The sequence below is a fragment of the Octopus bimaculoides genome, chromosome 30, assembly GCF_046866305.1.
Source record: "Octopus bimaculoides isolate indiv1 chromosome 30, ASM4686630v1, whole genome shotgun sequence".
NCBI classification, from domain to species: domain Eukaryota; kingdom Metazoa; phylum Mollusca; class Cephalopoda; order Octopoda; family Octopodidae; genus Octopus; species Octopus bimaculoides.
Genome location: NC_142957.1, coordinates 18,135,525 through 18,159,911, shown reverse-complemented (window position 1 = coordinate 18,159,911; position 24,387 = coordinate 18,135,525). Strand labels below are relative to the sequence as shown.

General features: G+C 39.3%; 1 protein-coding gene across 4 annotated transcripts in view; it reads right to left on the bottom strand.

Moving 5' to 3' along the window:
* Positions 1-20,403, bottom strand: part of LOC106882469 (cytospin-A) — a 121,119-nt gene extending 100,716 nt beyond the window's left edge. For 2 of the 4 annotated variants that reach the window (XM_089346061.1, XM_089346055.1), the window contains exons 1-2: positions 20,177-20,396; positions 12,797-13,054 (exon numbers count right to left, since the gene is read on the bottom strand). The gene's annotated coding sequence lies outside the window, so the exon portion shown is untranslated. Of the gene's footprint in view, positions 1-9,503; positions 11,677-12,796; positions 13,055-20,176 lie in introns of those variants that run through there. The other 2 variants (XM_089346057.1, XM_089346060.1) reach the window with 2 other exon arrangements.
* Between the last annotated feature and the right edge of the window lie 3,984 nt (positions 20,404-24,387).

The window sequence follows — 24,387 nt, the reverse complement described above, 5'->3', positions numbered from 1 at the left end:
GATGGCTACAACAGGCTGATTTGGCAGGGATTTTTCAAAGTGAGGGCACAAGGTCAAAAGGGAATACAATTCCAGGAGAAAAAAGGGCGTAATAACATTTAGAAGGGCACACTTCTTTTCTCTTGAGGGGTGCACGTGCCCCTCAGGCACCCCCTTTGGGTCTGCCCTTGCACCATGGAAACCAGGAAAGGGTCTTAAGACTCAAGACAACACTTTGTTACTCACTTTTTTTTTTATCTACTTCCGTAACTAAGGAAACCCCACTACACTATCTGTGTGTGTGTGTGTGCGTGCGTGCGTGTGTGTATAAGTATGTATCTATATATATATAGATACACACACACACACAAGTGAATGTACAAGTTTGAGTCTCGTAAATATCAATGCATAAGACCTTGTATGAACGTGCACACACACACACACACACACACACACTTACAGTTATCTAAATCTGGAAGGAGAAAGGGAGGATATGGGAGGATGAGGAAGAGGAAGTGGGTGGCCACGAGGTGGGTGAGGAAATAAGGTTAGATAAACTATCAACATAATGTTATATTCTACCATCAACATGGAACATGATCACAAGTCTCACGCACATATGCCTAACAGATCTCAAGTCTCTCTTCTCTCACTCTCTCTTCCTCACACAGTTAACAGATTTCATTTACCCCCCCCCCCCCCATACATCTTTCACTCGCACAGCTAACACATATCAACACACATACACACAACAGATCTCTCTCATACACACATACACAACATAGATCTCTCACTCACACACATACACAACATAGATCTCTCTCTCTCACACACACACACACACACACACACAACATAGATCTCTCTCACACACATACAACATAGATCTCTCACACACACACAACATAAATCTCTCACACACACATACACCAAACAGACTGCAGTACATTTGTAGATGTGTGCGTGTACATGCACACAGTTAACAGGGGTGTGTCTCTTTCTCTCTTTCAAACACTTAGATCGCTCTCTCTCTCACACACACACACACATACACAAAGGCAAATTGGCAGAATGGTTTCAGAGTGCCTGGGCAGTAAACTGGCAGGGACGTTAACGTATCAGATGGAATTTCTTTCAATATTTATTTTGGTGCCAAACAGTGGGATTGAACTTGGCATCACATGCTTCCAAAAAAAAAACAAAAAAACATAGGGACCAACCATAGCTTCCATGGGGTCCTTCCCAAAGTGGCTGGAGTGCTAGAACAAGTGCATTGAAAGGAGAAGGGTCACTTCTTTGAAATTAATGTTTCTCCTGAAAAACTCTCAAAGCTTCTGGAATGCACACAAATATTCCATACAATAGCATTCGTATTAATTTACATGTTTGTTTACACTGGGAAAATTCACTTTATGTCTTCTTCTGCCCAAACATACCTTATACACACACAACAATATATATATATATATATACATATATTTACAAGAAAGTCTACTTTGTGATGGAAAACATTTTTATTTTACCTGTTTTCCCACAGGGAAAAAGACTTTTGTTGACAATTTACTAAAGTAACAAAAAGCCTTCTGGCTACCTTGAGAATTTACACAGGGGGCACGTGCCTGGAGGGTGGTGGAGGGCATGGAGTGATAGAGGAGGAGGAGACAAAGAAGAATAGGACTTAGCTTTATAGTGTTCCTGTAATTAACCAATTAACTTTACTTTCCTGGAAAAAAAAAATCATCTCTAGAAGTCCTTACATGTGATAGCTGGCATGGCAACTAGTAACAACCCAGATGAAACCGGCTCTGGCTCTGAGTACAAATGGGTCTTGTAACTTCCGAATTAAAATCTTCCACCAAACGTTAGTCACAATTTATGTTCCTAACACTAGCTGAAGGATAACTAAGTTATTTTAACTAAATCATCAGTTATATTTAAAGTAATTGAAAGAAACACAGAGCATCTCAAAGTAAATACAGTTACGAAAGGGTTAAATGATGAAGATATATATACATACACACACAAAAGGCAACAAATTTATATGTACAAATGAATATATATATATATATATATATGAGAGAGATAGATAGATAGATACATCCATACAAATATATTTAAATATATACATACATACATATATATACATATATATATATATATATATATATATATATATATATAGAGAGAGAGAGAGAGAGAGAGGGAGAGAGAGAGAGAAATACATACATACACATGAATATATTTGAGTATACACACATACATATATATATATATATATAAATACATAGCAAAGCATACACATGGATATATCTGAAAACATATATACACATAGATATAGACACGTACATATGAACACGTTCAGAGATAAGCAACGACACAGATAAAAATCTACAGAACTTCTGTCACACACCCACACACCAAGAACAATGTTGAACACACCCCTCACTAGACACACACACACACACACGTTATTGGCCATCTTCATAAATGAGTCATACGCACACCGATTTGTATATATCTGTATAAAGCATGTCTGTGTGTGTGTATACATTATTATTATACACACACAAACATATATATACACACATACAGACACACACACAGACATGTACACACATATACACATACATATAAATACATACACACAGACATGTACACACACATACATATAAATATACACACACAGACATGTACACACATATACACATACATATAAATACACACACAGAGACATATACACATACATATAAATACACACACACACACAGACATGTACACACATATACACATATATAAATACACACACAGAGACATATACACATACATATAAATACACACACACACAGACATGTACACACATATACACATATATAAATACACACACACACAGACATGTATACACATATACACATACATATAAATACACACACACATGTACATAGATATACACATACATATAAGTACACACACACACGTATATACATGCACACATACATATATACAAACGCATACATGCACACACTTCACACATACGTTGCAAAGACGTGTATCTGTGCATGTCAGAGAGATGTTGAACATCGTAGCCAGAACTCCAAGAGAGTGTGCATTATGGCATTGCCAAACATTACCAGAGGAGATGGGGAGGGGGGAGCGGCAGGGCAGGGCACACGGGGAAGGGGCGGTTACCATATTACACATCCTTCACATCCAGAACATGGAAGTAATAAAGAAACAATGTTTAATGGTTGTGATGGTGATGATAAATGTAATGATGATGATGATGGTTATGATGACGATAATGGTTATGATGACGATAATGGTTATGATGACGATAATGGTTATTATGCCAGTTATAATTAGTCAGTGACTTGGCAGAACCGTTGGAGCATCAAACTGAAAGACAAACCCAGCAGGTGAGTCATAGTTGGAGAGGCTCCTTCAACAGTCCCAGAAAAACAAGATCCATACCAACACTCATGTCACCATTTCTCTTTTGGTGCCTCTATAGTCAAACCAAAAAAAAACCCCACATGGAATCAACCGACACATTTCTCCTCATTCTACAGAATTCTGAGAACTTGGACGTATCTTTTCTGTCGGTTCCGTCATCATGTCTGACATTAGAAGAATATGGAATATTTACCATTGTTTCCTTCTGTGACTGGATGCAAATAAGTCTGTTTCTTTCTCGGGAAAACACCTCCAAGAACCATGGAACGTTTTCCTTAGATTCTCATCTTTGCATTTGTTGATATTTGTAAAAACAAATGCCGAGCAACTTTCATCAGATATCTGTTTTGGTTTTCCATCTTTGCTGGCATCGCTCCACTTGGAATCGGGTGGAGTGATGCCAGTCGACAAGTACGATTCCTGATGTCAATGAACCTGAATCAACCGATTCTCGATTGGCAGGTCTCACTCAGAACGCTGCCCACAGATCCTTGGATGGGAACGTCAAACTCATGCTAGCTGCTTTCTGGCAATGTTTTCTTCGCGTTGCATGGAATGCTGCCAGACAACAGCCATAAAGATTAGAAGCGGGCATGGTTGTGTGGCTGAGAACCAACCACATGGTTTCAGGTTCAGTCTGACTGTGTGGCACTTTCGACGAGTGTCTTCTATAGCCATGGGTCAACCAAAGCTTTTATGAAAGGATTTGGTAGATGGAGACTGAAAATAACCTGTGTGTGTGTGGGTGTGTATACACATCTTCAATTCACATCCAGGTTATGAGTATATATGTACGTGTGTGTGTGTGTCTATGCATGTGTGTATGTATGTGTGTCTATGCACGTGTGCCAACATAATATATATCATCACATGGAAAAATGTCAGCAAGAGAAACAATACTGTTAAGATTATAAACCTGGAAATGTACAGGACAAGTTATTACACTTGGAAAAGTTCAGGACAACTCATTACATCTGGTAAAGTACAGAAGAAGAACATTTTTACTTAAAATATTACAGCAGTTGGGGGCGTGTATAGTTGTAGTAATGCGTTTTTATTTCATTGTTTGCGATGTCCTCTCTCTCTCTCACACACACAAAGCTTACAGATGGGCTGCTGAATTGAAATTTCTATGTTGCTTTGCGGGGAAGGTAAAACTTGACAAACTGCATCTTCTTCTGTTGTTGGACTACCATGATGTTTGTTTAAAAACAGAGTTTATAACTGTGATAAAATAATGAAAGTAATATTTACTAAGCAAGTGTGCACTATTATACAAAGAAATAATTAGATGTAAAATATAAAAATTATTAGAATTGGGAATCAAATGTGAAAATATTATCAAGGGGCTAGCAGAAAACCGCCCGGAGAGCAGTCTTTCGGCTCATGTATTAAGTAGGGCTACATATAGTTTCTGCCTAGCAATTCGACTAAGGCCCAGGGTTATAACACTGCTTAAGGTGCCATATCACACAACAGGATTGAACCTAAAACCAAATGGTTACAAAGTGAACCACACAGCCATACAGACAACCTACTGAACCAAATACCTCAAAATCCTCTTCTAAAACTGCACTAATCCCTAATCTGTTTTTAGCTGGATTAGCAGAAAAGAAGCTGACCCCAGTTAGATTTGAACCCACTGCACAGAGGAGGAATAAATACTCTAGCCACCATTCTACTGATTCTACCCATTTGCCACCCTTATAAGAGATTACTAGGCTATGACTTTCAAATGAAGAAACATCTATTTATAAACAAGTCATTTCACAGTTATTTTTATATTTCATTTATTACACACACACACACACATATCGTAATTTTTGGCAGTACTCAAGATATGGTATCTTATCATTTTCCCATATCACCTACATTAGGCGTGCATGACACATATATATACATATAAATACACACACAAAGGCTGGTATAGTGATACACACATATATACATACACACGCAGAGACAGACAAAGACAGGTACATACATACATATGGAGAGAGAGAGACACACACACACACACACACTGGTATGAACATATACATGTACATAGAACCAGATATACTAACACACATAAACAGGATCAGAGACATATAGAGAGAAAGCAAGAGACAAAATAATACACACACACACACACACACACACAAATATGATACATATATAGATAGACATACAGACACATTCAGAGATAGACACACACACACACACATATATATTAGATACATCCTCAGAAAATCAGACACAGCAGAGACTCACCCTCCACTCAATCCCACAGAACATACACACCAATTCCCTGCCCCACCTCCCCCATGCACACAGACTCACCCAGAAAGAGAGATGGAGAGAAACGCACACACAATTACACAGAAAACTTACACACCGAAACCCCTCCACGACACAAACACACACCCAACCACACACTCACACACACACGTGCATATAGTCATACAAACACTCAGATACACAGACCCACACACAGGTCCCTTTGCACGCACACACACACACCACAGAGACATACAAACAGATGCCAACCTTCTGCACACACACACACACACACACACACGACCTCCTGTTCTTCACACACACACAGAGGCCCACATATACATACACTCCATCTCAACACACACATACATACACACAGCCCCTTCTCTCTCTCTCTCTCTCTCCAGATGCCCACACGTTGTGACCCTCCTCTCCACACACATACAAGCAGACCCACTCACACCCACATGCTAGCACAGGCCCACATGCATATATATATATACACACACACACACACAAGCACAAACCCACATATACATACACACACAGAACTACACATATACACACACACGTACACAGACAAGCAGACCTAAATATACAGACATCCCCCTTCCCCCCTTGCAGACATACCTACAAGTAGAGACTCCCCCCCCACACACACAACTACATACATATTAACTCAACACTTTCCACACACACACACACAAGCACAGACTCCCCCCGCACCCCCTCACAACCTCCCCTCCCTTTCTGCATACACCATAAACGCAGGCCCACATACGGACACTCCATCTCCACCTCCACACCCACACACACTTCCCCACTGCGTCTGTGCGTCTTCCATTCATTATAGAAATAGATATGACATAATCAAGGTAGACCAAACGTTAACAAAAAAAAAAGCTTTAATTAACAAATTAATGAATAATACAGACTAATTTATTGCAACGAGACATGTCAACCACCCACCACCACAATAATAATAATAATAATAATAATAACCATGATATTAATAACACAACCACCTCCACAACCTTACCATTATACTAACAACTAAACCTACCAATATCAGTGCTACTAATAATTGTCACCACCGCCACCACCACCACCACCACCACTACCGCCACCACCACCACCACCGCCACCACCACCGCCAGCACAGTGGTCTCTCGTAGTCTGAGAAAGACAATTCTGCAATTTCTTGCCGAGCAAGCTGTACAAATGATTTTGTTTATGGTGACCAAATGGTTTGTGACATAGAAATGGCTAACTCCTTCCATCAAATTGATATTTCTGGAACGGGTGCACAGTGTGCCACACGGCCACCGGTGGCAAAGTGATTGCACATCAACAGGAGATGAAGGGTTTTACTAAAGAACTCAACGTGTTACCCCCCAACCAGAAATTGAAATCACGACCTCGTGACCATGGTTTCAATGTATCGGTCACCATCATCAAATGTCCATTGGTACTTAATTTATCGACTCTGAAAACGGATGAAAAGGAAAATCGACCATCCATCCTGCTAATGGTTCTGCCAGCTGGACAATTGCTTAAAATTTGAAATTGCAAGAATCTGGAGTTTGAAGACTGTAAAGGTTGAAGACTGTAAAAATTGGTACAATGGGAACCGTGAGTAAGGATGTAGAGAAATGGTTGTCTAGGGACCCAGTTTTGATGTATGCTTTGGCTTGCAGTCAAATATTCTAGGGTCCATTACATTGATTTGCTCAAAGGTGGGGGAGGGGCTCATGGGTTGATGAGCCCCATTTTCATCTATGCTGTCGCTTGCAATCAATAAATACTTTAGGGTTCAGTGTGTTGATATGCTGGAGAAAGGGGGGAGGGCAAGGGTCTAGGGACCCAATTTTGATCTATATATGCTGTGGTCCAGCGCATTGATTTGCCAGAAGTGGGGAGAGGGTCACAGGCCTAGGGGCCCAATTCTCATCTATGTATGATGTTTGCTGTTAAATACTTTAGGGTCCAGTGTAGTTTTGCTGCAAGGTGAGGGCTCACGGGTCTGGGGGTCCAAACTAGACCTACGTACACTGTGGGTCACTTATTTAATAAATGAAACGGGGCCAAGTGGGGGAGACCCATAATGTTGCTAAGACAGCCCTGCTGTAAGAAGGACCCTCTTAGGAGGTTGATGAACCTCACAAACAAGTTAACCAGGGATACCGGAGCAAAGGGTGAGAAACTGTGCTGCGATGACCCATCCGATTCCTGCAGCCATTGAGGGGGAAGACCCCCCAACCAAAATCGAACAGATGTAACCTGATGATGATGAAGTGTATACTGCAGTGATGTCATCACACTCAAACACAGACATGACAAACTACATATATATATATATATATACACACACACACACACACACATATACATACACACAATCTGCTGTCAATACACACTGCAGTAAGTTGTTGTCCTGACCCCATACACACATTATTGGTTGGCAAGTAATAAATTGAAACTGTAGTCTGTCCATTTTCTTTTTTCCTTTCTCTCTCTCTCATACACACACACACACACACATGTATATACAATACAAACACCAACATACATACATACATACACAATATGACACCATACACACACACAAACACAAGAACAAAGGCAGCTACCACACATTCACCAACACACACACACACACCATATTCACTAATGTACAGAGAACACATAAGATACCACACACACACATTAAAGACAAATATTACATTCAACACACACACACACACAAGCAAGTCAGAAACTGACACATAAACCAACAGACACACATTCAATAATATGCATACTCATTAATATACATGCAACACACACACACACACACAAAACACTGAGTCAGTTGGCAATAATTCATTCCAATGCTTTCAGTCACACACACCCACACACACACACAACACAAAGGAAACAATGTTACTACTATTACTACAAATATTAATAATAATAATAAATGTTGATAATAATAACAACAACAATAAATAATAATAATAATAATAATAATAATAATAATAATAATAATAATAATAATAATAATAATGGTTTCAAATTTTGCGGGGAGGGGATGAGTCAATTACATCAACCCCAGTGTTTCACTGGTACTTATTTTATCAACCCCAAAAGGATGAAAGGCAAAGTCGACCTTGGCGGAGTTTGAACTCAGGACCTAAGCGTCTCACCCAGTGTTCTAATTCTTCAAGCTCGCTGCCGTAATAATAATCCTTTCTACTATAGGCACAAGGCCTGAAATTTGGGGGGGGGGGCGTGGGGGGGGACTAGTCGATGACATTCCCCTCCCCCCTCCCCAGTACACAACTGGTACTTATTTTCAGTGACCCTGGAGGGATCAAAGGTAAAGTCAACTTTGGTGGCATTTGAACTAAGAACCTAAGGACTGACAAAATGCTGCCAAACAATTTGCCCAGGGTGCTAACAATTCTGCCAGCTCACCTTAATAATAATAATAATAATAATAAATTTTGACACAGGGCCAGCAATTTTGGGGGAGGGCATGAATCGATTGCGTTGGCCCTGGTGTTCAACTGGTACTTAATTTATCGACCCTAAAAAAGGATGAAAGATAAAGTCGACCTCAGCGGAATTTGAGCTCAGAACAAAATGCCACGAAGCATTCTTGCCCAGCATGTTAACAATTCTGCTAGCTTATTGCTTTAATAACAACAAGAACAACAACAACAGATTAACTTGAGACACAATGTCAAGGTCAACTCCACACCAAACAATATAAGAAGCAAACAAACAAACAAAAAAACCCAAGAAATAGCAAAATAAAATGTTAAAAATACAACCTCCTCTCTTCCTGTTTTTCACCATTGTGGGCCAATGAGAAAGCCTCTATAGGATTAATTGATATGCTAGAAATAGCAGTTAAGTTACAGGCTGTTGTCATAAAAATAGGAAGGACTGATTGGATAATGTAGTCAATGGGATGGTCACAGCTGGAGCATATTTAATCAGAACTGACATGGAAGTTAAACATGACACCAGCAATATGTAGTCCTAGATGCACTATGCCTGAATAAGAGATGGGATGGTTACAGCTGAAACATCTTTGGTCCTAGGTCTGCTGGATCAGGACTGGCCTGGGGTTAAACAACAATAAAGAAGGACACATTAAATAATGTAGTCCTAGATACACTATGTCTGACTAAAAGACAGGATGGTCATAGTTGAAACATCTTTGATCATAGGTCTCCTGGATCAGGACTGACCTGGGGTTAAACAATAACAGGGAAAGTCACATTAGATAATGTAGTCCTAGGTATGCTACAAATGTAAGACAGGAGAGTCACAGCTGGAACGTCTGATCTAACTGAAGCTGACCAAGGCCTCAACAACAACAGGGAATCTCTCTGGTTATTCAACCTGCTAGAAATAGCAGCAATACCATTAAAACAAAGGACAAACGAGACAACAGAGTCCTCCCACTTCTCTAATACTTTGTCCCCCCAGCATAAAGCTGACCACCACCCCTAACTCCTTCCAGGGTTTATCATCCTGTAAATCGGAATGGTAACATCAACAGTTCTGGTGCCATGAAAAAAGTACCCAGAATACACTGTGGCAGTTGACATTAGGAAGGGCCCCCAGCCATAGAAACCATATTAAATAAGAAACGTTAGGAAAAAAAATAGGGGGCGGCAAGCTGTCCAAAAACGTTAGGGGGCCGGGCGAAATGCTTAGCGGTATTTCGTCTGCCGCTACGTTCTGAGTTCAAATTCCGCCGAGGTCGACTTTGCTTTTCATCCTTTCGGGGGGTTGATTAAATAAGTACCAGTTATGCACTGGCGTTGATATAATCGACTTAATTCGTTTGTCTGCCTTTGTTTGTCCTCTCTGTGTGTAGCCCCTTGTGAGCAGTAAAGAAATAAGGGAGGAATTTCAACCATGTTTCGTGGTCTGCTACCACAACAGCTCCTTTATAGGATCCAGTTAGCTCAAGACATCATCAGGAGGAACCACGTCCGGTTTCGGCCCCTACTCCTCTACCGTTTTGACGTGGCGGGGCCACCCCCTTTCGGAGGTGTCTTCAGCTCTGGTGTTGGGTGCATGTCTTCTTTCTTCTATTCCCTGGCCTCTTCGATGCAGCACCAACGTCCGACCATACTAAAGCAGACATTGGGGGTCACAATGCAATGCAGTCCCTGGTGCCAGTGGTCCCTGTGAAACTGTCCAGACTCATGGCAGCATGGAACACAGACAGCAGATGATGATGATGATGATGATGATGATGATGATGATGAATTAGGGTAATAAATTGTCTGTTAGCTGTCCAATTGTGGAGGATGTGGCGGCAGAGGTGGAGGAGGTAATGTGGCTGACTTATGGCTAAACGGATAAGAACAACGGTGACTGCGACAGCAGCAGTACTTGAATTACAATGAATGCAAATGTTTGTTTTGCGTCTAATATAATCCCAGATTAAGCTGCTACTCTGCCATGATGTTATGAAAATTCAATAGGTAGACGGACGGACAGACAGACAAGGCAACCAAGACGTTCACATATGTCACTTGTGAGGCCTCAGTTTACCAAATGCTACAACAGAAGCGAGTTGGCACAAAGTGTCATACAGAGGGACGGAACCTGAAAGCACAGAATTGGGGAAATTAACCCCTCACACAACCACGCTTCTAGCTTCCACAAATTTCTGAAAATATTTCAGCAAAATTCATTTCCTTACAGATGTGTGTGTGTGTGTGTGTGTGTGTGTGTGATCTTTTGACGTCCTATATGATGCTATAGTTTAGGAGCTGGGTGGGGGGATGGGCACATGTTAAACAAACACTTAGAGATCTGCTTTCATAAACAGAAAAAAAGCTTCAAAACACTTGCTGTATGAAGTCACTTGACCTACAAGAAATAGCAGCAGAATTCCCAACATAGCTTAACGTTTTTAAACAAAGAACAGGAGACAATGTAATCTTAGACACAGGTCTAAAAGTGGGATGGTCATCATTGGAGTGAGTACAATCACTAGTCTACTCCAGTGGTGCTGTCCTGGGGCTAAACAACAGCAGCACTGGCATTGCCACTACAATCATCATCATCATCAAAAATAATTTGGGAGTCAGTACATAGTTGTTTGACCTGGTAGAAATAGCAGCCAAATCTCCCTCAAATCACACCCTACTCTTTTATGTATGTAAGTATGAGCCAATGAGTGAGGACACCTGCGCTGGATTATCTTCGTTTGTGGGCGTATACAGCATGTGTGTGTGTATAGTAGTTGCTAGCACTTTATTTAATCCTGCCAGCACCTGGTCAGCCTCAATCCAGTTGCCTTGTGATCACAAATGCTCCAGCTGAGGCCAGCTGTGTCCATCAATCCTTTTTTTATATACAGTATGTGCATGTGTGTGTGTGTGTATATATATATATATATATATATATCATCATCATCATCATCATTTAACGTCCGCTTTCCATGCTAGCATGGGTTGGACGATTTGACTGAGGACTGGTGAAACCAGATGGCAACACCAGGCTCCAATCTAATTTGGCAGAGTTTCTACAGCTGGATGCCCTTCCTAACGCCTATATATATATATACACACACACACACACACACTATATCTATGGTGTACAAACACTAATACATACACAAATATATATACATATATATATATATATTATATATTTTCTTCCAGTTTCCATCTACCAAATCCACTCACAAGGATTTGGTTGGCTCGGGGCTATAGTACTTGCCCAAGGTATTACACAGTGGGACTGAACCTGGAACCATGTGATTGGGAAGTAAGCTTCTCACCACACAGCCATGTCTACACCTACATATGCGTATATATATATATATATATATATATATATATATATATATATATATATATACATATATATATACATATATATATATATATATATATATATATATACATATATATATATATATATATATATATATATATATATATATACATATATATATACATATATATATACACATACACAGTTTTGCATGCTTTGCACAGTTTCCAGCTTCCAAGATACAACGTGATGATCTTAAAAATCAATGAATCACAAACACTACTTCTCCCTAAAACAGAAAAGAACCAGAACTTACCATACTATTGTATAAAATCCTTGAATCTCAGTAAGACTCGCTCTCTTTTTTTACAGTAGGGGCTGCATATGCCTATGTAGAGATTTATATACAGTTCCAAGTGTGTGTGTGTATATATATATATTTTTATATAGATTTATACACTTTTATCTGTAAAATTCCAAAGACATAATTCCTCTGGTATATTATTTCCGTTATTTAGGCAAATCCCAAATTAATCCAATTCGTTTGTTGTAATCCAATATTCCAAATGAGATTCTTTAATTAAAAAGAAATAGAAATGTATAAATTAATTGCAGTATTAAATTAATTCAGATTTTTAAAAAATATCATATTTAAAAAAAAAACTTCAATTTCAAAACCAGCGACATTTTTAATAATTTGTAGTATAGGCAAAAAGCTTGAAATTTTGTGAGGAGGGGCTAGTTGATAATATCAATCTCAGTGCCTAACTGGTACTTATTTATCAACCCCAAAACGATGAAAGGCAGAATAAACCTCAGTGGAATTTGAACTCAGAACGCAAAGTCGTAAGAAATACTGCTAAGCATTTTGTCCAGCATGCCAATGATTCTGCCAGAATTTGGTTTTCATAAGAATCCTTTCAAGTTTAGAAACATTCGGTAAATACTTGAAACAAGTGGGATTCATTTCAGTTTCAGAAGTGACACGAGTACGTGACAATTGATAAGCTGTAGCAACAGGGAGCGGTGGGGGTGAAGAAATTCGTTTTGCCAAGACTCTGGAGTACATTGCATGATTTTAACAGGATACATTTATAAAACATCTTCCCCTTGTGAGTACACACACACATATATATATAATAATATATAATTATACTGCAAGTCACAATGTTCTCCTTCACATTGCTGTCGCTTTCTGTTGATACCAACTTGCAGGTTAGGCGAGCAGGCCAACACTCACCCTGAATGGAATGCCAGTCCATTGCAGCGTTCACCTATTTACAGTTGAGCAGACTGAAACAGGGTGGAATGAAGTGTTCTGCTCAAGAAAACAACACATCACCGGTCTGAGAATTGAAACCATGATCCTGTGATCATGAGTACCACACCCTTAACCAATAGGCCATGTGCCTTCACATATACAGAATATATAGTTCTTTTTGGGAAGAACATTGGTTTTGGAAACATATTCTCTCTGAGTGGTTGGCGTTAGGAAGGGCATCCAGCTGTAGAAACTCTGCCAAATTTAGATTGGAGCCTGGTGTTGCCATCCGGTTTCACCAGTCCTCAGTCAAATCGTCCAACCCATGCTAGCATGGAAAGCGGACGTTAAACGACGATGATGATGATGATGATGATGATTCTATAAATAACAGTGTAATCCAAAGAGGCCTTTTTTTTCAGCTCAATATTTACCCAATGTTATTTATAGCTTATCTGCTTTGAGATCCACTATTCCGAAAAATAATTATTTCATGTTCTCTTGAAGTTTATAAATCCTTCTGGTGTCAACGAGAACAGATAACTGTTATCTGACCTCATTAAGATAAAACAAAACAAAAAAAAAATCCATAATTTTTAGCACAAAATACATAAAGCACTCATTTCATCATGGTTAGAGTTGTAAGTATTGTTTTAATAATAGCAATAATTATATTTAGATATGTATGTATATTATATATATATATATATATCTATACTATATATAAAACAGAGATGTGTGTGTAATCGCTTATCACGTGAAAACGGCTTCACCATTTACTTCCATACTTGTATATATATATATATTGACAGTAATGGTAAGACAAAAGAATGAAAGAGACCTTGATATTATGTAAATAGAGGAATTTATCTGTAAATATATGTGACAATTATTCGGTAGCCATGACATCCGAAACTCGGAGCTTTATCATGGCTACCAAATAATTGTCACATATTATATCTACAGATATATCTACAGATATATATATATATATATATATATATATATATATATATATATATATATATATATATATATATATATATGAGAAGTCAAAGCAAGGAGACAGATACATATGCATATACACGACAGGCTTCTTTCAGTTTCCATCTACCAAATCCAAAGACAACGCTTTGGTCAGTCCAAAGCTACAGTAGAAGACACTTGGCCACAGTGTCATGCAGTAGGACTGAACCCCAGGGATCAACAATTTGGTCTCCAAGTTCTAGGTGGACAACAGTGTGAAACCTACACTTTGTTGGCCCCATGTATCCCTTAAGGTGAAGGCACGTGGTTGAGTGGCTAGGGTAATTGGCTCGTGATCCTAAAGTCAGGAGTTCAATTCCCAGCAGCATGTTGTTTCCTTAAGCAAGATGTTTTATTTCACATTGCTCCAGTCCACTCAGCTGACAAAAATGAGGTGTGCCTGAAATTCAAAGGGGCCAGCTTTCTCATATTTTGTATCATGCAATGGAAGCAGCTCTATAGTAAAAATACTATGAACATAACAATGTATGTGTGTAGTTGAATTTGCAGTGCTCATCCATTTACACGTTCGTTTCACAAGCAGGCTGTTCCATGGATTGGATCAACTGGAACCCCATGTCGTCATCGTAAATAAGAGAGAGCCAGTCAGGGTTTGCGACAGGGGCCTCAGCTGCAGAGACAAACCTGAGGGTTGCACCTGCTTGTTTGTTGGCCTCAATGCATGCATGTCATATGAGCATGTTTGATTCGTGCTGAACTGAGGACCATCACATCATGTTGGTCCTTGATTGACAAAGAAACAGGCTGGACATTGGAGAGAGTACAACATGTCCAGACTGCAGCACTGACCACTGCACGTGATGATATGCAATATGATACTCGACTGACCAATAGAAACACACTGCAAAATGGAGACAGCTTAGACTACCACACAGCAACGTGTGTGTGTGTGTGTGTGTAGGGATTCTCATAACCTAGCAGGTGATGAGACAAAGGCATTTTCACAGACCCAGAGCCTTATTTAACGAGGATTATAACCCAGGTGATAATTTGTGACTCCTTCACACCAGTACTTGTGTGTGTGTGTCAATGTATGCATAGAAATGTGTGTATATAAGCGTTTATACGTGTATGTATCTTGACATGTGGTTATGTCCATACGCATGTCTATGCACACACCACACGTTTGTGTGTGTGTGTGTAGGCGAAAGTAAAGAATACGTACACTCGGTGTTCAGGGTTAGGGGTCTAGTGTTAAGGTTTTTGTTACGCCGAAAACGGGTGGTGTATGTATTCTGAACCTCTGCCATGTGTGTGTATTTATGAGAACTATAAAGATTCCTTCATTGATATAAAAATGAGAGAGAGAGAGACAAGAGAGGGGAGAAAGAGTGCGAAAACAAGATAAGGTTTAGTACGTATTATTGACGAGAAAGCTAAGCATTTGCAAATATATACTTATGAGGGGAAACACCTAAACTTGTGGTCGTTTCGAGATGTCTTTTCCTACTTTACATCGTTTTTTATTTTTTTATTTTTGTAAGAAATTAACGGAAAAAAATAAATAAATCTCAACTCTGAACCGATCTATCCGTCTTCCACGTCGGCCTCATCGGACGGATTTCAAAGCATAAAAAAATAAAGGACACAAAAACACTGGACGATCAAATGAAGCAAACGTGAAAACACGAAGAAACCGTTTATTAACAGATATAAAAGCTAATAAAGTTTTTTTTTTTATAAATGATATTTCGTGTTACGTCGGTTTGCGAGTAAAACCAATTACCGACGTAAGTTGAGGTATACGTGTGTATACATGCACACTTAATTGGAAAGAGACAATTGTTTAATGCAAAGTCGGTTAGTTGTGAATGGGCGGGCATGGCTGAAGGGCCCACGAGGCTTTCCAGCTGGGACCATCCTGTCTTGTTATTTTTTCCTTGCCAGGGTACTAAGGACTTATTTATTATCCAATACTTTCCTGTTTTAAGACAGCTGCTATTTCTAGCGGATCCCATCGCTGGCTCGGGGAAAGTAGGTAAGAGAAGAAAGCGGGAGTGTGTGTGTGTGGGGGGGGAGAAGTGAAAGGTAAGGTAAGTGGAGAAAGGGAGATAGAGCTAAAGGAAGGGAGAGAGAGTAATAGAGAGAGGGTTAGGGAGGTAACCAAAAACCAAAGGGGGGAGGTAAGGGATGAAATTAACGAGAGAAAAAAGATGGGGAGGAAGACAGAAGGCGTGATAGAGAGTGAAAGAGTAAGCTAGAGAGAGAGAGGGAAAGGCAGAAGCATTCATATAGGAGGGGAGAGTGAAATATGAAGTGAGAGAAAGTCAAAACGTGTATGAGAGAGTGAGTGAGAGAAAGAAAGAAAGAAAGTAAAATTATTCAAGGAAATGAGAGCGAGAGGAAGATATATATACAGAAAAAGAGAGAGGGGGGAATACGAGAGTGAGAGAGAGAGAGGAAGAAAATGTAAGGGAGAGGGAGGAAGGGAGAAACGATATGGAGATATACATAATATATACGTACGTCCACGCGCGCGCAAGAAAATATATACTTTTTTTTTTCCACACGCACACACATAATGGTGGGGGCAGGGTTTGGTGTGGAAAATACCGTTGAACGAAAGTACTCAATACCGTTAGGCAGAGTGGAATAGCTCTATTTTTCCTCTTTGCATCACCAAACATATGTATACGTGTATATATGTGTGTATATATATCTATGTATATATATATATATATATATATATATAGACTATCTTTCGCCATATATATATTATACGCATGCAGGATATAGAAAGAATTAGAGACAGAAAGAATAGCGAATATGAATAGAGAAATAGTAATAATATTTTAACACACAAATTGCTATATATTAGTTATGGTGTCTTTGTGACTTGTTAGCTTTTTTGGCATTATTTCTAAACCCCTAAAATGTCTTTGCCTGTGTTGTCGGGTCAACTTTCATCCAATTTATTGTTAGGGGTCACTTATTTTTATTTAGTTATTTTTGTGTTTTTAATGAGGACCTGTCTGCGGTTTCCTGATGTCATTAGAGACACAGAGAGACACAGAAATATAAACAGATTGAAAGAGACTAAGATCTGTGTACATACATACATATATATATATATATATATATATATATATATATATATATATATATATATATATATATATATATATATATATATATATATATATATATATATATATTAGGGACAAAATCCAAAATTACAGGTAAAAACTCAATTAAAATCAATTTATAAACTCGATGAGTTCTTGAAACTTGGTTATTTTCCCTAAAACTATATATATATATATATATATATAAACAAATAGTAAATGAGTATATGCATATATATATATATATATATATATATATATATATATATATATATATATATATATATATATAGGCATATGTATATGTATATATAATCTGAGAAGCGTGTGTGTATAAAATTCAGAGAAGTTCGTGTATATACCTATATATGCAGAAAAAACGTATATATAGAGAGGTGTGCGTATACATATTATATATATAGCCCATGTCTGTGTTTGCTATTAATAATTATCATTCGTCATTAGTAAATTTTAACTGAAAGTAATTAATTCGATGGAATCGTCAGAGCAATAGGCTGTTGAAAGCTCCAAGTTCAAATTCCGCCCAGGTCAACTTTGCCTTTTCATATCTTTCCGGGGGTCAATAAAATGAAGTACCGGTCAAGTACCGAGGTCCGTTGTAAACGACAAACCACTCCTCCCGGCAAAATTAGTGGCCACATGCCTCAATTAAAAACAGTTATTAAATATTTTCCACTTAAAGATCTCTGTGTTGTTGGGCCAACTTTCACCCATTTATTGTACTGGTCAGTTATTTCTTTTTTAGCGGCCTTGGTTGGGTCATCTGGTCTTACCAGAGACAGACAAATATAAACACACGCACAGATTATATACATTAAATATTTATATATATATACACGTTTATGTGAAACAGCAATATAGTCACGTTGTACATTGGAAAGATATATCACCATTATTTGTGTGATGTCGCTATGGCATTGATTATTATTATTATTTGTCGTGGCACCTTGGGCAAGTGTCTTCTGGGCCGACCAAAGCCTTGTGAGTGAATCTGGTAGACGGAAACTAAAAGAAGCCCGTCGTATTTATGTATATATATATATATATATATATATGTATGTCTGTGTGTGTGTGTGTGTGTGTGTGTGTTTGTCCCCCTTGCATCGCTTGACAACCGATGCTGGTGTGTTTACGTTCCCGTAAGTAACTTAGCGGTTCGGCAAAACAGAGACCGATAGAATAAGTACTAGGCTTACAAAGATTAAGTTCTGGGGCCGATTTGCTCGACTAAAAGGCGGTGCTCCAGCATGGCCGCAGTCAAAACGACTGAAACAAGTAAAAGAGTATAATCGACTGAGATTTGTCTGCATGGAGTGAGTGCCCGGTCAAACTCCCATCCGATTTATTATTGCAAGGGTCAGTCAGTGTTGAAGCTTGTTTTATTTATTTTGTTTTTGTTTTTTTTTAGCGGCCCTTGGTCGTCTCACCTCCCAAAACACAAACGAATATAAATTTTGCGAGAGAATGAATGAAAAGGAAAGTCGAACAACATTAAAGAAAAACGGATTATAAAGAACAGATCATGTTGTATTATATATATATATATATATATATATATATATATATATATATATATATATATATATATATATATATATATATATATGTATATGTATATATGTGTGTGGTGATTTCGCCTGCCGTTACGTTCTGAGTTCAAATTCCGCCGAGGTCGACTTTGCCTTTCATCCTTTCGGGGTCGATTGAATAAGTACCAGTTACGCACTGGGGTCGATGTAATCGACTTAATCCCTTTGTCTGTCCTTGTTTGTCCCCTCTATGTTTAGCCCCTTGTGGGCAATAAAGAATTAATTAATATATATATATATATATATGTGGTGATCTTTCGGTACGAGTTCCTAAATATAAGCATTACTGTTTGTGTTGTCCATGTATGTTTGTTATTAATAAACATTATCGCTCGTTATTATTAAATATTATTGACTGAAATTTCTCTACCAGGAGTGTCTGGTCAACTTTATCCAATTCTCATTGTAAAGATCGGTTTTTTTCTTTCTTTAGTGGCCCTGTTTGGATCGTCTGGTCTCGCAAGGGAGACACACAAAGAAATGTAAATATTTATAATTTTCGAAAGGGAATGAATGAAAACAAAGTTAAGGAAATCCCTTAACAACAAACAGAAAAGGGTGTACATATATATACAGACAGTAAATCATGTATAATGATATATATTTATATCACCATTACTATGTTATGCGGCGATCCATGTCGCTGTTTATGTTATTAATAATAACCATTGTTCGTCGTTATTATGAAATTCAAATGATTGAAATTTCTTTACCTGGGTTGTCTGGTCAAATTAAATCCAATTTAATGTAGGGGTCAGTCCTGGCTGGGGTCTTTTGTGTGCCTCTTTCATGTCGTCTGTTCTCGCCACACAAATATTTGAACCGTGTGTTGTTGTGTCGTCTTCGCCGGCGGTTGGACCAGCAGGGAGGGAGTGCGCATGTCAGAGAGAAGGGGCAGCGGTGCGGTGTGAACGTAAGGATGGTTGAGAGAGGGGGAGAAAGAGAGAGAGAGAGAGAGAAGCGATAGAAAAGAACGGGTAATGAAAGGGAGGAAGAGAGAGAGAGAGAGAGAGAAGCGATAGAAAAGAACTAGTAATGAGAAAGAGAGAGAGAAGCGATAGGAAAGAACTAGTAATGAGAAAGAGAGAGAGAGAAGCGATAGAAAAGAACTAGTAATGAGAAAGAGAGAGAGAGAAGCGATAGGAAAGAACTAGTAATGAGAAAGAGAGAGAGAGAAGCGATAGGAAAGAACTAGTAATGAAAGGGAGAGGAATAGGAAGGTCTAGCTAAATCGAGAGAGAGAGGGGGGAACGGGAACTGAGAGAGAGAGAGAGAGCAAAAAGAGAATGATAGAAAAGAGGGAGTAATATAAGAGAGAAATAGGGGTTTGTATGTATGTATGCATCCTTCTCTCTCACTCTCTCTCTTTATATATATACATACACATACATACATACATATATATATATATATATATATATATATATATATATATATATAGACAGGACACAGATGTGTGTCGATAGCTAGCTGGAGGAGATGTTCTCCTGGGGCTAAAAGCAACAGTAACATCCACCCTTAGGGGTCAGCCACAAAAAATTAAGGTACTCAGAAACCTGGATGTTTGTACATTTACAGATTTTTATTAATGTCACATATTAAATGAAGCGCTTTTCACCTAGTCGTGTAGGTTTTTCAAAGAAAATTTCTGTATAAAAGGCGGTGCTCCAGCATGGCCGCAGTCAAATGACTGAAACAAGTAAAATAGTAAAATAGTACATCATCTCCAAACCTTCAAATATATATATATATATATATATATATATATATATATATATATATATATATATATGCACACACACACACATGCATGTATATATGTATATATTCTGTACACAGTGGCCTTACAAAAGGTTATGAGGTTATACATATATCCACACACACACATATAGATATGCATATGTGTACATCGGTATGTATGTTTGTGCATATGTATATACGCATGTATGTATATATGTATGTGTGTGTGTGTGTGTATGTATGTATGTACCTATGTATGTATGCATATGCGTATGCATGCATGTACGTACGTAAGGACGTACACATGTATGTATGTATGAGAATGTCTACACACACACATCGAGAGGAGTGGTGTCAATCTGTGGGGGGGGGGGGGGTGACAGGGGACACCAAAATGTCAACAGGATATATCTTACTGTCACAGTGGTGAGGTGGTGGTGGTGGTCATGGCAGTAAGAGTCGATTTGCTGGTAGTAATTGATATAGTGATGCTCATGATGATGGTGGTGGCAATTTTAGTGGTAATGGTAGTGGTGGAGGGTGTTGGTGGCATGGCAGTAGTAGTGGTGATGATGATGATGATGATGATGATGATGATGATTGTGGTGATGGTGGTGGTAGTTGTGGTGGCGGTAGTAGTGCTGGAGGCAGGTCGTGGTGGCAGCTGTGGTTGTGGTTGTTGTTGTGGTTATGGTTATGGGGGGGTGATGGTGATAGCAGTGCTGATGGTTCTGGTGGTGGTGGTGGTAGTGGTACTGCTGCTGCTGAAGATGATCCAAGATCTGGACATTCCACAATGGCCACCACCAAAGAAAACACCGATCGTGTTCACCACAGGGATGGCATACAGGTGATTGACCATAAATCGAATAACCAATGCTATTAGCATATTATGCGAGGGAGTTGAGAATATTCTGCACAATGAACTCAGCATGACAAAGGTTTCAGATCAGTGGCTGCCATGTTTTCTGACATCCGATTAAAAGCATTCCAGGAGGATCACATTATGGGAAAAATCTGACACTGACTGAGGCAGATCCAGCTGGTTTCCTTGGGTGTTTCCTAAGCCAGGATGAGTGTTGGGTTCATCACTTTGAGCCAGAGACAAAGGGACAATCCTTGAAATCAGTGGAAACATTCCCCCCTCACCTGCTCCAAAGAAGGCCAAGGTGCTTTCATCTGCAGGGATGGCCTCAGTTGTTTGGGATGCAAAAGACATTGAGTTTATTGACCACCTTCAAATGAGCCACACCATCAATGGAGAATAATCTGCCAGCTTTCTGAGGCAGTTACGAAAGATTATCAAGACCAAACGCCCAAGAAAACTGACGAAAGGGATCTTGTTTCATCTGGACAATGCTCCAGTTCTTGCTTTCAATGGCTGCTGAATTTATTGTGGTTTTAAAGGGGTTGATCAGCCACCCTATTCTCCTGATTTGGCCGCCCTCTGACTATCATCTGTTCCCCAACATGAGAAAAAAAAACACTTAGATGGGAACCAGTGTCACAGTGAATATAATGTCATGTCTGCTGTTGATGACATTTCTGTCCAAAATGACGAAGGCTCTGCAGAACCAATGGGGTCCACGCTCTTCAGGACCAAGGGAAGAAGTGTGTGCACCAGTATGGGAACTGACTAGGGTGTAAAATAAACCTCATTTGGTGACAATCCATGAAAGGATCTTGGTCAGCCTAAAGAACTTTTCAGCTGACCCCACTAGCATAGCAAGGGGACGCAGTAGAGGCGGTCTGCCCCGGGCAGCACTTTTAAAGGGGCATCACTTTTGGGTCTGCTGTAGACAATATGTGTTTTTTTGTGGGGTCTGGGGAGCCAAATGGAAGGGCTGCCCCGGGTGGGACACACTCTAGCTACGCTAGTGGCAGACCCTCATATATGGAAGTTGATGTTGATGATGGTGGTGATGAAGATGAAGATGGTGGTAGTGGTGGTGGTGATGATGATGATGATGATGATGATGGTGATGATGATGATGATGATGATATCAGTCACCAAGAATACTTTGGCACTATTAAATTCACCATTTACAGCAGACTAACAGTGCTTTTTTTTACACATCATGTTTATTGATTTGTCCTGTGCTGGAATTTACTCTGTGGCATTATTTGGTCAGCAGAGATTACCATAAATGGTGCCATAGGTCTTTGAATAATAAATATTAGTCTGAAAACTGTATACATGAGTCAGCTTTTCAATGAGATCGTCACAAATGGGTCGGTGGTTTAAAATATTTTAGTACCGTTTTCAAAACACTACGACGACAGACTTAACAGTCCTGCGTCTACAACACCATCCAAACAACATCGACTCTCCAAATACTATTGCAAGAATCTTGTTCTATATATTCCTGGGGGTTGATGAGCCAATGGGGACAGCCATGTGTGGTTGCCTGATGAGTGAGAAATAGCTGCTAAACCTCCCTCAAGTCACATCCTACTCTCTTATGTAGGTGCAGTCATGGATACCGGTGAAGGCATGGTTGTTTGGTAAGAAGTTTGCCTCCCAACTACATTGTTCTGGGTTCTGTCCCACTGTGTGGCACCTTGGGCAAGTCTCCCTCATTGGCTCATACATACATATATACATAGATAAGAGAGTTGGGTGTGATCTGAGGGAGATTCAGTTGCTATTTCTAGCAGGTCTGGCTACCATGTAGAGCTCTCCCTTATTGGCTCATACATACGTATGTACATAGATAAGAGAGTAGGGTGTGATTTGAGGGAGATTTGGCTGCTATTTCTAGCAGGTCTAGCTACCATGTAGAGGTCTCCCTCATTGGCTCATACATAAGACAAGAGTGTGTATTCTGAAGGAGATTTGGCTGCTATTTCTACCAGGTCTAGCTATCATGTAGAGGTCACCTCGCCCCCACCATTGACTCATAAAAATGAACTTATTGTACAGATTGCTCAGGTGCACTACATATATATATATATATATATGTATGTATGTATATATATCCATAAAGACAAGGCATGATTTGAGGGTGAGTTGGCTGTGCAGCGTGTGTGTGTGTGTCTTTTAGTCCCCACCCCCCCTTGCTGCTATCAATTGAGGCCCAGCTGCGACATTCTTCAAATGTTTATGCGAACAGCTGCACCTCTTCCATAGAATGAATGTCCTGTGAGGGGAGGGGAGGGGGAGCTGAGGGAGGGTAAACGGTGG